Source organism: Cynocephalus volans, chromosome 5, assembly GCF_027409185.1.
Source record: "Cynocephalus volans isolate mCynVol1 chromosome 5, mCynVol1.pri, whole genome shotgun sequence".
Taxonomy (NCBI): domain Eukaryota; kingdom Metazoa; phylum Chordata; class Mammalia; order Dermoptera; family Cynocephalidae; genus Cynocephalus; species Cynocephalus volans.
The window spans coordinates 56,921,027-56,936,683 of record NC_084464.1 but is presented as its reverse complement, the minus strand read 5'-3'; positions in this window follow the sequence as shown (position 1 = coordinate 56,936,683).

The window sequence follows — 15,657 nt, the reverse complement described above, 5'->3', positions numbered from 1 at the left end:
AGTTTGGTATAGTTTCATTCTAGTTTACTATAGTTTCATTCAATTTAATGATTATAAAAGACATAACATTTACATAAAATTTTCATGTCCGATGTGATTTTTAGACATAAAAATTGTTTTATTTAGGTAGGCAAAATAATAACATTAAATAACATTAATTTATAATGTTCTTTCAGCTCAGCTTTTGAAAGGGGAATTTTATAGAAATCTTAAATGATGGAGAGCTTTTAAACCTATTTTGTGTTAGATATTGAAATGAACTAGAGGCAATAGTCTAAATCTGTTATTTACAAATGAATGTTGTGCCTCAGAGAGAATTGACTTGGCTACATTTACAAAAACTAACTACAATTGGTCTTGGCCTCCACAGGCAATGTCAGATTTGAAAGCAGCATGTTAAAGGTAATGTCTTTTTCTCCCATAAACTGCAGTCGAGATTTAGCATTTATTCATTAACACAAAATATTTTTAAACTTTTGTCCTATTTTCAAAATCAAAGACATAGCTTTTTATGCAAGTATTTCTCTTTCAAACTCCTAATTGTGAAGAAACACTCTGCTGGCAGGAGTAGGTGAGAATTTAGAAGTTACAGGAAAATGGTTTCAGAGCAAAAGCCACACCCTGCCCAAAGAAAAACAATTTCTGTCCACTGTTCAAACCTCATTAATTAACAACAAAACTGAAACTGAATAAAATTTCAAATCACTAGGAGAGTAATTTAAGGTTCACTTTTAAATGTATATAAGATGTTAATGTAAAGAAAACGTAATACAGGTTTTATCTTAAATATAAGAGGGGGAAAGGGCCACATGAATCATAGCACTTTAGTGATTTTGAAAGTTCATTCAACTAGAACTCTCCACCTACCTCATTTTCAGCAAGATTGCATTCAAATAATTTCAATCAAGTAAGACTGTAAATTATTTTTAAATACTCTGGTTAAAAATGATCCTGTATAATCCACCATGAACTATTTAGTATTAGACATTCTTCACTCTAAGGGAATTGTTTCAATATTTAATAAAGTTGTGAAGGAAGCAGTATACATTTTTTTGTGGCTTTCCTATGTGGAGGGCAATGTGCTCAGTTTCTCAAAAGATACAAAAATAAGACTCAGTCCCTGCCCTCAAGGTGCTTCTAATCTAGAAAGGCAAATGAGAGAACATTACTCTGTTGTTTTTGCCTATGCAGTTCTTATTCTTCTTCCTTCTGGTGGTTCCTCTGGGAAATCACCCCACCTTCACTCTTAGTCTGTGGGAGTCGTAGGGGGCTGACCATAACTCCCCTCATCTCTAGTGTGGTGTCCTAAGGTGACTAACTTTCCTGGTTTGCCCTGAACTGAAAGGTTTCCTGGGGCATGGGACTTTTAGTGCTAAAACCAGAAAAGTAACAAGCAAATTGGGGAGAGTTGGTCACCCTAACTCCTGAACCAAGCCTGGCCTATTAGAGCCAATTGCACTCTACTGACCACAGGAGTTGGTTCAGTGATAGAGATGTGTCCCAGACCATGCTCAATCCTGAAACTTTTGTTGAAACATTTGGGAAAGAGTCAGAGTTTCAGCAGCAATTGCTGAATAGGTAGAATATAAGCTTGGAACTGCTAGTGATCATTATTATGACTGGAAGGGGAAATCTGCCTGGGAATGAAGCCAACAGAGAAGAAAGCAAAGCCAAGAGATGAAGCTTGACACCTGACGACATTGAGCTCTTGGATCCAAGTTTCTCTGAAGCTCCTGAACTTTTCAATTTACATGACACAATAAAGTCTCTTTTTGCTTAAACTAGTTTTAATTGGGTTTCTGTCACTTATATCTAATAAGGGGATAAGAAAAGTGACCATACACCTATACTATACCATCAAGTAATGTAAATGTTATAAGAGAGGCCCAAAGGAAGAAGAGGTTAAATCGTGCAGAGGTTAAATTCAGCCCCAAGAGTCAGGAGACGGATCTAGGATGAGCTGGTGTTTGATTAATTCTTGCAAGTTAGATGGTGTAGTAGTTTCCTATGACTGCTGTAACAAATTACCACGTACTTAGTGGCTTCAGCATCACAAATTTCTTACTTGCAGTTCTGGAGGTCAGAAGTCTAGAATGGGTCAGCAAGGCTACATTCCTTCTGGAGCTCTTGAGGAGAATTTACTTCCTTGCCTTTTCCAGTGTCTAGGGGCCACATACATTGCTTGGCTCATGGCCCCATTTTCTATCTTCAAAGCTAGCAGCAAAGCATCTTCTAATCTCTCTCTGTCTCTGACTCTCTTGCCTCCTTTTTCCCTTATAAGGACCCTTGTGATTACATATTGAGTGCACCCAGATAATCCAGGATAATTTTTCCCCTTCTGAAGATTCTTACCTTAATCACACTTGCAAAATTCCCTTTACCATATGAGGTAACCTACGTGTTCTGGGGATTAAGATGTAGACATCTTCGGGTGGCCATTAATGGATGGCTGAGGGAATAGCAGAGGTGCCAAGATAGGAAAAGAGTGTTAATCTTTGAAAATAATTTCCTTTTCCTGGAAATAATTATATTTGGGAAATCATTGAGATTGAGGCTGGAAAGGTTGATTAAAGCCATATGATTTTATAGACAGGGGAAGAGTTATACTTAATTTAGTAGGTAATGAGGTGCAAAGCACTGTGCTTTTTGTATTGTAGAAATAAGAATCAGTATAACATTGTTCCTACCCTCAAATAGTTTTCAGTCTAGCATGGAGAAAGACATCTACGTGTAAAGTGACCACATTTGCCCAGGATGTCCTGGTTGTCCCATATAAATAGTCATAGTACCCCCTTTCAGTCTCAAAAAATGTCTTGATTTGGATGATAAAGTATATGGTCATCCTACCTCAATGCCATCATTATTAATATTTATTGAATATTACCAGGTAGAAATTCTTTGTTAGGCCCTGAGTAAAACTGAGAGATATAGGCAGATTTTCAGAGCTCAGGTGTTTACCATCTAGTTTTAGAGTCCAAAGATGTTTATTAAGTGATAAAGTTGCACAAAAATTGTTGGTCAACAAGCAGCATAAATGCTAAGCAGGAGAAGTAAATAGATGCTACAGACAATAAGAGCTGTAAGAAGAAGAGACACGTCCCTGCAGCATAGGTGAGCAGGGCAGGCTGCAGCAAGTAAGAGAGACTGATTGGCACTGGAACTTCAAGTGTGGTCAGGCTTGTGGAGATGGAGAGGCTGGAGGCACCTAGGCAAGAAGGTAGACCTGGCTCACTTGTTATGTGTCTGTAGAGAGGGAGAAAAGTGTCATTGTCTTGTGCTTCATTTCAGTATAATCATTGAATCCAAGACCCTGTGTTAAGAAGTCCTATTATTTTATATACCACTAAGAAAAATTGTTGCCAATCAGCTACAAGATATATTTTGATCTTATAAATACTGAAATGTGAAAAAAAATGTGTATTTTAGTATCAGTGAAATAAGATAATATCTCTTCTCAGATGTAAAGACTCTTACTAAAGTGGCTTATCTCTGGACTTAAGTTTAATTCCTTTAATTGGTTTTTTCTGTTATTTGGTAATAATAGTAATCATTTGATCATTCTATAGCTTTTCTTCCAAGGATATTCATATCTCTCTTAAACTATGCACTGTGGATTGATTGAATTGTGTCCCCCAAAGTTCATACATTAGAAGCTTAATTCCCACTGTAACTGTTGAGGATGGAAATCCTAGTATGGTAATTGATAGGTGGGGCCTTGAAGAGGCAGTTAGATTATAGGCCCATGCCATAGTTAATGGATTAATAATAGTAGTCAGAGGCAGGGTTCAGCAGGCTTTAAAAGGAGAGCACACAGAGTCTCTCTCTGCACCACCATTTTCTGCCATGTCAGACCCCTGCATTGCTGTAAAGCCACCATCAAAGAAGACCCTCACCAGCTGTGTTCCATGGACTTTGGACTTCCTAGCCTCTGAAACCATAAGCAATAAATTTCATTTTCTTATAAATCACCCAGTTCCAACTAAGGCTTCTGGTCAAGATGGCAGAATAGACAGTCCCCAGCATCACTCTCTCCCACAAATCAACCAATTTACCACAATTAAAAAGCAACAATAGCCAAACAGGGAATACTAGACTCAGGGGAAGATAAGGAGAGACCTATGGTGTTCATGAAGGCAGGAGAAGCCATGAGGAGAGAAAGAAAGGATTGCTCTTATCATTTTGAGCCCCAGCCACTTCCAGACTTGAGCTGGTAAGTGCACAGAGCAAGAACTGGTAAAAGCCACTGCTGTGCCCTTCCTATGAAGTTGCTTGGAGGAAGCAGGGGAGAAGAGGGCCTTGGTGGCCCCAAGGCCAGCAAAACTACTAACAGGGTTCCCATGGACCCACATAGGAGTGAGAAGCCAGAACAACTGAAAAATGGAGCCACTCAGAGGCCAGTGAGTCATCATAAGGGACTGGCACACAGCCTTCCCCATGGGAAGTGTTTGGACTGCAGGCGGCGGGGAAGACGGGCCACCAGGGGAACACTGGGGCACAGCATAGCCAGCTGATCTGCTCTCCAGTCAGCGCAGGACCACTCAGTGGAGACTGGTCAGGAATACAGAACTGTATGGGGAGCAGTTTGCTGAAAAGACTCAGGCCCAGACCAGAGTTTCCACACAGTCCAGGTGTACCAGACCTCACAAGACCCAGATGCACAGGTAAGGTCTTCAGTTAAAACCTGCGCTGCACAAAAACCCTTCCCCAGGAATCAGCAGCAAAGGAATTTAGCTCAACCACAGCGCTCAAGTGCTGGTCCACACAGGGAGTTCCCCCATTTTAGAAGTAAGCAAAGGACAAAAATTAGTTCCAGTGCAGAGTTCAAGTGGTAGGAACAGCAAATAATCCAACACAGAACTGAAAGAAAAAACAAAATACCCACAGATCAGAGACAAAATCTGATATTAACTAGTAAAGGTCTAACACCACCAAAGGACACCTATAAAACCTAGAAGGACTGGAAGTCCCCTGGACTCCCAAGCAGGGATGGAAAAGGGCCATGGGCCTCAGCCACTCCCCACTCATGACCACACCCAGCCCATCAACAACCCCCAGGCTGCCATAGGAAGCACCCCAGGCTCCTGAGTTGGGGCAGTAGGGGGCCTTGGGCCTCGGCTACACTCTCCTGACATCCACAACCAGCCCAGTAATGACCACCGAGCCACCACCGGAACCCCCCTGGTATCCACTGCCAGAATGACGGGGGTGCCACAGGCCTCAACCAGGCCCCCCATCCTTCCTACTCCTCCCACCCTATTTCCTTCCCCCTTCCCTTCTCCTCCCCCGCCAACTGCTCTACACCATCTTAGAATGTAAAAAAAAAAAAAAAAGATATAAATAATCAATTTAAATAAATAAATAAATTACTCAGTTCCAGGTATTTTGTTATAAGCGACAGAAACAGACCAATACACTACAGAACTACAGAAAATGTGTGTAGAATTTAATAAACATTCTTCCTAACAGTGTGATTAGAAAAATTTTCTTTAGCCATAAATCCCCCCTAGGATCCTACCTGAAATCTCCACAATTAGTATAACCCCTTTAAGATATTTAAAGAGCTCTATGTTTTAATTGGGTTGACTCTAGATAAAGCAATATATTAGTCACCTAATACATTTGCTTGCATTAGCTTATGGTTTCCCAAACTTGCTGAATTACAAAATTACCTGTAACTTTTGATAAACGTGTCCCAAATCCCTCCCCTGAAGATCTAGATCTGGTCAATCTTGTGTGGTATCTGAAGACTTCTATTTTCCACAAGCACTGGTTGGTTCATGATCAGGCATGTTCAGCAAATATCAGATTAGGTGTCCTGCTGTTTTACACAGTGTAGGGCCACTGACAGGACACAATGGGGACACGTAGATAGGGGGAGGCTATTGCGTGAAACATGGAGGCTTTCTGCACTAAGCAGAGAAGAGCATCAGATTGGCAAGGAGCAATTTTAGGTCACTAAATGCTTAAGGTGGGGAAGGAGGTCTAGGAGAATAATTGAATTTTGAATTTGTTTATTGCTTTATGGTCTAAAGAGTGCTTATACTTAATGGCCTTGTTTGCTTTTCACAACTGGTTTGTAAATAAGTGTGCCCTTCATACCTTTGTTATTCTTAAATCACATAGGTTAAGGTGTTCACCTAAGGTTCTAGGGGAAGAGTTATTTCTGAGCCCTGCAGTGGATGCAGCAGCAGTGGATAAAGGGAGTTCTCTCCTGATGCCTATCTAGCTGCTGCCCCTACCACACATCTGACCTATATGGCAGTCAATTTTGTCTAATCTTTAAGAAATCATGCACCTAGAGAGTGAACAAACAGGATATGCATAATCATATCCCCCAAATACCAGAAAACTTAAATTCTGCTAAATTGGATGTTATGTAAATTCCCCTGGAACATGGACTTACCATAAGTATTATTCAAATTGGGGGACATTTTTCTGGTCACGGTGGTAATGATCAACACTTATCATGTGTCAGATACTATGCTAGGTACTTACTTATTTTCTGTCATCTATTTGTCAATAACACTAAGAGACTGGTACTGTAACAGGACTCATTTTACAGATGAAGAAATAGACACTCAGAAAAGTTGAGACTCTGGCCCATGATTGCTCAGCTAATGAGTGGCAAAGTGAGTATTCAAATATAGGTCTGGAAGGTTCTAGGGACTGAACTACATGGCCTCTACTATCCCTTCCAGCTCTGACAGCCCATAGATCTAAGATACCCACATTCACCAATGCACAGGCCAGTCTTAAGGCTTGAAACTGGAATTAACTTATCAAGGCACAAACTAGTAAACAACAAAGTACATCCAGCCCCAAATTGTCTGCACAGCTGCTTCCAGACTCTGGATCATGGTAATGGGTATGTGCTAGTCTCGGTAATGATTATACGTCTCTTGGTAACGGTTATACCATTGGGGTGAGGGCCCAGCTCTCTTACATGCTGAATCACACACTCTAACAATACAGAGGAGTTACAGAGGAAGAGGAAAAAATAAGGTTGACTTTTTATTTATTCTCAAGATTTCCAGGTAATTTTACATTTGCTTTGAACTGCCTTGGACTATTTTAGACTAATTTCCACCCCTGAAGAGACCTGTCCCCTCTTCTTTGCCATGAGCAAAACTGGCTGGGCCCTGCCCTATTTCTGACCTGTCATAAATGCAATTCACCTTGTTTAACCTGAGTACCTGGGTCAGTTGTGTAACTGGTTTGTTAGACACATGTAAATATCTTTGCTCCACGTATAGGAACCCTGGGTACTGCAATCCTTTCCAATGTCTGTTAAAAATAAAAGGTATACGTGTTCCATTGGCATAATTTTTCAGAGATAAACAGAAGGCTGCTTCTATTGAAGTCACTTCTAGAAGGAATACAAAATTGGTTAGCAATAACTTAATTGTGTTAGTGCTTCCTGAAGGTAAAACCATAAAAAACAAAATGAAAAGTTTTAATAAATGTAACCATTTACAGTAAAACCCAAAAGTTAAAAAAAAGAAAAAAAAAAAAACGATCATTACAAAATTATAGGGCTGAGGGGATCACACAATTCAGCCCATAACACCTCCTACTCAAAGAAATCACTGGTCCACCTGATTTACCTGCCAGCATGATTTACCTGCTTGCAGACATGACTCTCTGCTGGTCACTGTCCCATACCTGCTGACTAGTGTCACATAAGTGCTTGATGACATCACCCACCTGCCTACAGACAGAACCTGCCACTTGCCTGGATAACCAACCATTGTGCTAAAGAAACTCCTGACTTCCTATCCACAGTCTGACTCCTAACATCACCTGCTTGCCAAGCTATCCCACAGCTTAATTCTGAATTCCTTCCACAAGGCCTCAGACCCTGCCTCCTCTTCTTCCCTGGACCCTGCTCTACCCACCTCTTGAGCTCCTCACTTTCCTTCCTACTCTTTACTGCCTGGTCTTCACTCAGCAGCCACATGGAGCTTTTCAGTTAGAGAATCTCTTCCTGTGGCTCTCCTGCTTAGAGCCAGAAATGGTCTCTCACCATGTTCAGAATTAATTTCCACTTCCTATCGTGGCCGAAGATGCCCCATCATCTGACCCCTGAGTGCTTCTTGGACCCCAGTTCCTTCCAACTCACTGCCTCGCACACATCACGCGTAACAAACTGGCGTCCCTCTTATCATGAATAAAACGAATCCTTATTCTTAATTCCTTATTTTTCAAAGACATGAAGCTCATTCCTGCCTCATTCCTTGCCCCATTCACACTGCTTGAATCACCCTCCACACAAATGTCTCACTTTCATTAAATGTCTCATTTTCATTAAATCTCTGTGTAAATAGAAAGTGTCTTGGTAAACAAGCAATTGACAAATAACAATTGTTAATAATAACAAATGTTTTGAAAACTGCAATTCTGTAAAAATTTTAAATTATAGGGATAAAATTTACACTAACTAATGTTTTTTTCAGGAAGAACTACATTTAAAGCACCCTAGGTAGATGGCTATTTGCCTTATTTCTTAAAAGCCTACAGGAAAGATTATACACAATTTTCAGAAGCCCATTCTTTTGTTTAAAGATCTAAAATATGAGTTCTGCAAAAACAAGTTATGTGACTACAGGCAAATTAGTTAATATCCTTGAGTCTCCATTATTTCCCTTTAAAATGAAAAAAAAAAGTCTGTTCACCATCCTCAGAAAGCTAGGTGACACTCACATGGGACATGCTGAAATGAGAGAATACTTTGAGAAAGTATTGAACAAGTCAAAGGAGAGAAAAACGTCTTATCTGGATATTTCGTGCTGTATTTAAATAGGGATCTCTCCATGAGGTAGAGATGGAGAACATTATTACTGATCATTTACATGGCATTCTTTGTTGGAGTTTGTCCCAACATTGTTTTTTCTTTCTTCTCTGACTTTTACTTTTAGTTTATGCCTCCTTAGTCCCTTCTGGAATAAGACGAAATTTCATATACACATATTTTAAAACAACACTTACCCTTCGTATACTTGAATCATGCTTAAAAATATGAATTTAGAAATTCAACTACACTTTAAGCTCTGTGATGTATATTTTATCAACCCTTTCTTTTTGACATATAATTTGAAAATGGCTGGAGTCAGTGTGCAAGTAAGGAGGCAGAAAACATTAAATAATCTAGGATGTGAGTTTATCTTTCTATCACCTCACTCTCCACCCCATCACACACCCCCATCACCACCACACACGCACTTTTTCATTTTGATTTCTCAATATGTCTACAATGCACCTGGAATGAACCTAAAAATATTTCTTCCCTAAGAATGGTATAATGTAAGCAGTGATTATTTCTAAGAGTATTTAAGTTCATGAATGACTAAAGAAAGTTAAAGCCAAAAAGGACCCTGGAGATTATTGAATTCAACGCTGCATTTTACGTGTAAGAAGCTTTAATTACCTGCTTAGTACTAACTAGCAAATTTGAAACACCCATTCCTTCCCTGAGGACATTATGAAGCTGTCAGATTACATTGTGCTCTGTTGAATGGCTTCTGAGACATGTTTGTACATGCTGCTTGGGAACTCTAGAAACTTTCTAAGCAGTGGAACAGTCTTGTCACATGAGTAGCTTCCAACTGATCAGATTCATGCGTCTGGATCTGTTCACTTAGTGGGTTGGCACAGAGTACACGTAGACCACAGGTCAACTAGTTGAGCACAGATATTTTTCTCTCCTGTAGGATGGATTTCAAACCCCTGAAAAATTCACAGGGCATTCTTTGTTCCATGGTAGATGAAGTGAGAAAGGTAGGATGTCTCAATCCAAATATTTTCATTCAATACATCGTTGAGGGCCTACTATGTGTATAATTCTGTGCTAACCCAGGTAAGAGGAATAGTAGAGTTTGCTCCTGCAAAAACCTTGTAATGTAGTTATCTATTAACCCAACTAGGAGGCTATCACCGTACAAATACCTGGATGGTATGATCAGGTACATCATCTCGGTTAACTGTATAAACAGGCCTTTTCCTAGTCTTAATAACACGATGGAAAGGCTTGGGTGAGAATGAAAGTAAGTGGTTTCCCCTGTTTCACTATGAAGGAAGACACAGACTCGTCAAATGTTAAAGCTGGAAAGTACCTTAGAAAGTATGTAAGTCTATACCACTTGCTGTCCAGGTGGGGAGGCTGAGGCCCAGAGAGGGGCATGCTCAGTATCCCAGCTTGTTACTCTCAGACCTGAACCTGCACCCAGGTTTTCACGGCAAGTCTTGAGCTCTTTTCTCCACCCTTCACTTCCTCATATCTAGCTCTGTTTTTAAGCAATAGCTCAGTGTTATCTGGCAATTGTGCCGATACATCTAATGGTAAAGATCAGAGAGCAGACTTTGGGAGATTCTTACCAATGTTCAGGCATCCCAGGAGAGCACAAGGCAGGTTTCCTTGTTCTATTCACTATCATGGTTGTATTCTTCTTCTTAAGGCAAAGTGTAGAATGGAAGCACCCTGAAGTTGCTCCCTAGCTAGTAGCTCACACCGGTCCTAGTGTACCTCATCCCACTTGTCCTACAATAGCATGCATGAACCACAGTATTCAGGTGGACAGACAAAGAAGAAAAATACCACCAGCAACATTGGTGGTCAGCTGGCACTACCTCTGTGCCCAATGCCCAATGGCTGTAGAATGTGTGCACAGAAAGAGCCAAAAGGTTGCCAGTGGCCTAAGCTTCTTCCCCAGCTCTCAAGCAAGCACTCTGGACCATGGTTCTCTGTCACTCCTGCCTACGATGTCAACAGATGTGGCAAAGGTACCTGAGAGCATATGTCTTTGCCACACATTTCTTTCCTGTTTGTGTGACCTGCCATATCTCAGGACATATCTAGTTAACTGGATCCATTCACAATGGGGAGGGAAGCACTAAAGAGATGAGCTTCACATGCCAGGAGGAAGTTTATTCAGTACAGAGCCCTCTATTGGGAGGTCCACTGTGGGCTATCAGGCTCCAGCTCTTTGGCAGGGGACATGTGAGAGCAAAGACATGTCACCAAGCTAAGAGGATCTGAGGTACTGAGCATTTGACCAAGAAAGTAACATATCGTGGACCCACTGATCAGATCTAGGGTGTAAAATTAGGACTGGACCCTGATGATACACTGTAAAAATGAGGCACAAGGTTAGACCTAGACCAAAAGCAAGGTTGACATGACACTGAATTACAGAGTGCTGGAAAAGAGCTTATTAAAACTCTCCTTAATGCCAACCTTGGTTCTAGAGAATGAGAAGGGAGCCATCTGTGGTAAAAGAATGGACAACAGGTGGAAGACTAGGCAAGCCATGATGTGACCACAGACACACTGTGTTTGAATGAGGCCTGTGCTAAGAGTGGGCTGTCTCCCATTTCCACTGCCACTGCTCTTAGTCAAACCCACATTGCCACTCCCCCAACCTTGAATTGTCATCCTTATGAGCTATCCTAGTCTAGGCCTCAAGACTAAACTCACATATTTATGAAACATTAGACTGGAAAGAACTAGAATAGGAGGCATAGAGCAGCCCCTGGTCCATAGCGACCATTTTAACAATTGTTTTGCTGGACAATGTAGAGCAATGATCTTGATGGTTACTTCCAGAGAGCTGAGTGACACTGACGACAGTGTATGTCTTGAGGCAGGAGGTGTGCACAGGTAGGATTTTATGTTTAGATTTCTTACATTGTGCTTGTATTTACATATTTCTTATATAATTAAAAATAAAAAGTATATAAAATTGTTTTTTTTATTAGAATAAAATGGTGTTTATGAATGGCACAAGTCCCCATAAATTGCTGCTCTTGTGGTCTTAGCAGTGAGACTGAGGTGTGGCAAGTCAGGCAGGAGGCAGGAGTAAAACTGAAGCACAGGCAGAGTGGCACCTGCCAATGTGGGTGACTTCACTGGCCATTCTCCAGCATCACCATGTACAATCAGCCCCAGGGCTAAGTCAAAGAGCAGCATAACTCAGGGAAAGTTCCAGAACCTTTCCACATCTCAGTTTCCCAGTTTCTTCATCTTTAAAATGGGAGTTGGGGCAATGATACCTGTCTCAGCTCCCTCACAAAGTTCATGTTGGATTTTGCTTTTTCCTGGCTACTTGATATTTCCATGTGTTGCAGCTCTGACCTTGGTCAGAGTGATTGGAGATTGAAACAAGGTAAAGGATCGAAGGCGGATAATGCACAGACTTATAACACCAAGGTCACAGGTATGGATTTCTGTACCAGCCACCAAAAAAAAAAAAGAAAGAAAGAAAGAAAAAAAAAAAAGGCAATGAATGGCTGGAGCCAAATTGGGACGAATTATCCAACATATTATACATAATGTAATGACCTACTTCTGCCTGGCATCTTTGGAGAACTAATAACAAGACCTAAATAGCATCTTTTCCAGGAAAAGAAAACTAGTTGGCAATTTGTCACAGTGGAGAAAGAGTTCCCAGGCCTGTTTCTTTGTAGACTTATAAATTTTAAATAACCACAGGAAAGCATTGGAGGCTTTTCTTGAGATATAAATCTCTTCCTCTATCCTTTTAGAAGGCTCCATGAACAAAATACTATCAAAATGATCACTATTCTGCCAGACATGTTAATGAGAAAATGTACATTTTAGTAATTCTCCTTCCCCCCCCCCCAAAGGGATAATACGCAGGGAATGCCAGCTCAGAGGCCAAGGTGTCCACCCATAATTAAATGAGTGAGTAAACATATACATTTTTCAATGGCCACTCATGATAGTTTTATGTGTGTGCATTTCTGAAAAGTATGTTTTCTTTTACATATCTTTAAAATTTTTCCCATAAAAATACATCAGGGAAACCAATAGCCATATAGTGTTTTAGCCTTTCAATGTATAGTGAAAATTGAGCTAAATATTTTTGTTCTCCTTTCCAGAAAGTCCTCCTTTTAGGGGAGGTTGCCTTTCTGAGGTTGTCTGTTATTCACAACGAGGAGGTGGTAGTCAACAGGGTTATTCCATAATGTACCTGAAAACTTGCTCTGGTAATTTTTCTACCCTCCTACTTGCTTCAGGTCAAACATCCTAAAGGCCAAGAAGAGTTTTGACATTTGGGCAAGACTCTTACTCTGGTGGAGCTTCTGTACATTTAGAGTACAGTGGGGCAATCTCTCCACTGTCTTCCCAGAGTTCTGTGTTTTGATTTAATTGTTACTGGTGTCAAAGCCAATAAAATATAGAGACAATCTCTAAACAAAACATTTTACTTGGGAAAAACAGAATTGCAATTCATTGCATGTATACGAACCAGGATGATCTTCGTTACATCTGAAGAACAAAGAAAGGCTGGGGGTTTTATAGAAAGAGAAATGTTATGTATTGTTTTGAGAGGAAACTCATTGGCACTAGCGACGTTTTGGGAGCTGGTGAGCTCTGATTGATGAGTGAGAGCGGTAGGAACAACTAGTCTTAGAGTCATGGCAGTTTGTTTCAGCAACTACCAGGTAAAACTGGCCTTAGGATTACAGGAGGCTCTTTCAGCAGGTGGACGTGTTGGGTAATTCTTGGAGCTGTTGTTAGGCATCCTGAGTCCTTTGCCCCCTGGTCCCTCAACTCTGATGACAAGATTATCCCAATTTGTATAATCCATTTTCACACCGACCTGACTTTTTAGCCATTTTCTGTCCCTTTCTCTAATAAGATAAAGTCTAAAATGAAACTTGGGGTGGAACCTGCCCAGTACTTCGGTGAAGTTTCTAATGCCCCACCCCCCATCCCCACGCCACCCAGCAGCAGGTAAGGAGAGCAGCCAGTACTGTTTTCTCACACCTGGTCACTAGGCTCTGGAAGGTTCTCAGCGCTAGCCAGTTCTGTGCTGACAACAGGCCCCTCTCCACAAACAAAGAACAATCAGATTGTTGTTGTCAGCTGAGTTCACAGTGTAAAACTCTCTGGGTCCAGGCACAAGCTCCCCCTGCTCTGCTCGCCTCTCTCTGCTTGGGTATTTGACTTTCTAATTGACTGGGTGCTGACACCCAAGTTGGGCAGGGTGGGGAGGAGAACAGACCGGAAGCAATGGTTACACTTTCAGTGCAGAAGCACCTTCATCTCATGGCAGAGCTCTTCCATGACATTAATCCTTACAAAGCCATGGTTCCTCTTTACCTTCCATAGACAAAGTGAAAGGAATGACAACACAATTCTAAAGTTTTTTTCACTATAATGACTCCTTTGATGGTACTTTTAAAATATCAAATGTAAAGCTTATTCCCCAAAAAATATTTTGCTGCCTTTCCTAAGCACATGCTTAGCCTGCCTATAAGGTAGACAAGCTATGGTGGCTGGACAGATACACGTCAGAATGTGGGATATTAGTAGCATTTTCATGTACTAGTAGCATTTTCATTTCAGTTTCAACATGATTCAATAAGATTCAAATAATTTCTGCCAATAATATCTTATGATTTCTGGGCATCTAAAACTGAAGTTTGTTCTTTTTAAATGTGAATATATTGACCCATCATGCTTTGATAAGTATCTCTAAGAGCTGGAAGAAAAAGGTACCTGCACACTTTAAGAACCTTTGTCCTAAACAGCATTTTTAATGTAAAATTATATTTTCCTTGCAGTCCCTTTGAAGGCTTTTTAACTTTTAGAAATTGAAGATAAAGTTATATGACAAATATTAAAATTACCAGAAGAGAATGTTAAAAATACTAATTCCCAGGCCTCATTCCTACCCAGTCCCCCATTTGATTAAATCATCCCAGGGTGGGCCAGCATCACTACTGCTTTAAAAGCTCCCTAGGTGATTCTAAGAAGCCAGACTGAGACGCCAGTAAGGAGCCTGCACCCCATCAAATGGTCCAGACTTAATTAATGCAACAACTGATTCGTCCATAGTTTCCACCTGAATCTAATGAACAAAAAAGGTTACTATTTCAGATTACCTCAGTGGAAAAATTTTGGATTAGATTATAACAAAACACACTTGAGAGTTAGATTTATATAGAGAAGTGCAGACATTTCTAAGTAACTATGTCAACATATGTTGAATCTTAGCCATCAAAACATTTCATTAGGGCACTTGTTAATCATGCATAGCCTGGAGTGGTGAGATTCAGGTCTTGAATTTCTCTCCTATGTTCTTAGCCACTCTAGTTGCCACTGGCAGCCTCAGTCTATGTTGCTCTGTGTTCTTCAGGAGGCTTAGAGATCCTTTGTAAGAACAGAGGACTTTATCCTTTGTAAGGTCCAGCATAGACCAGTGGCCTTTGCCACAATTGCTTTCTGTCTGTCTGAACACACTTGTTTTTTTAATCTGCGCAGGTGGTGAGCAGCAGAAACCTGGCATTGCCTCTCCAAATATACACCAAAAACATCCCCCCAAGCTGGGGCCAGCCCTACAGATCTAGGCAGAAGTGTCTCCTCACTGCTGTTGTTTGTTTTCTTTTAAACATTGTATTCTGAAAAATTTCAAGCATACAGAAAAGTTGAAGAATACCAATATGCCCACCATCCAGATTCACAATAAACATTTGGTGTACTTGTTTTACGAACATATCTAGCCATCCATCCATCAATTAATCTTACTTTTTGATGCATTTTAACATCAATTGCAGACATCAGTACACTTTACCTCTAAACTTTTCAGCAACATACCATTAATGATAGTTCAGAATTTGTTTAGAGTTTTCTTT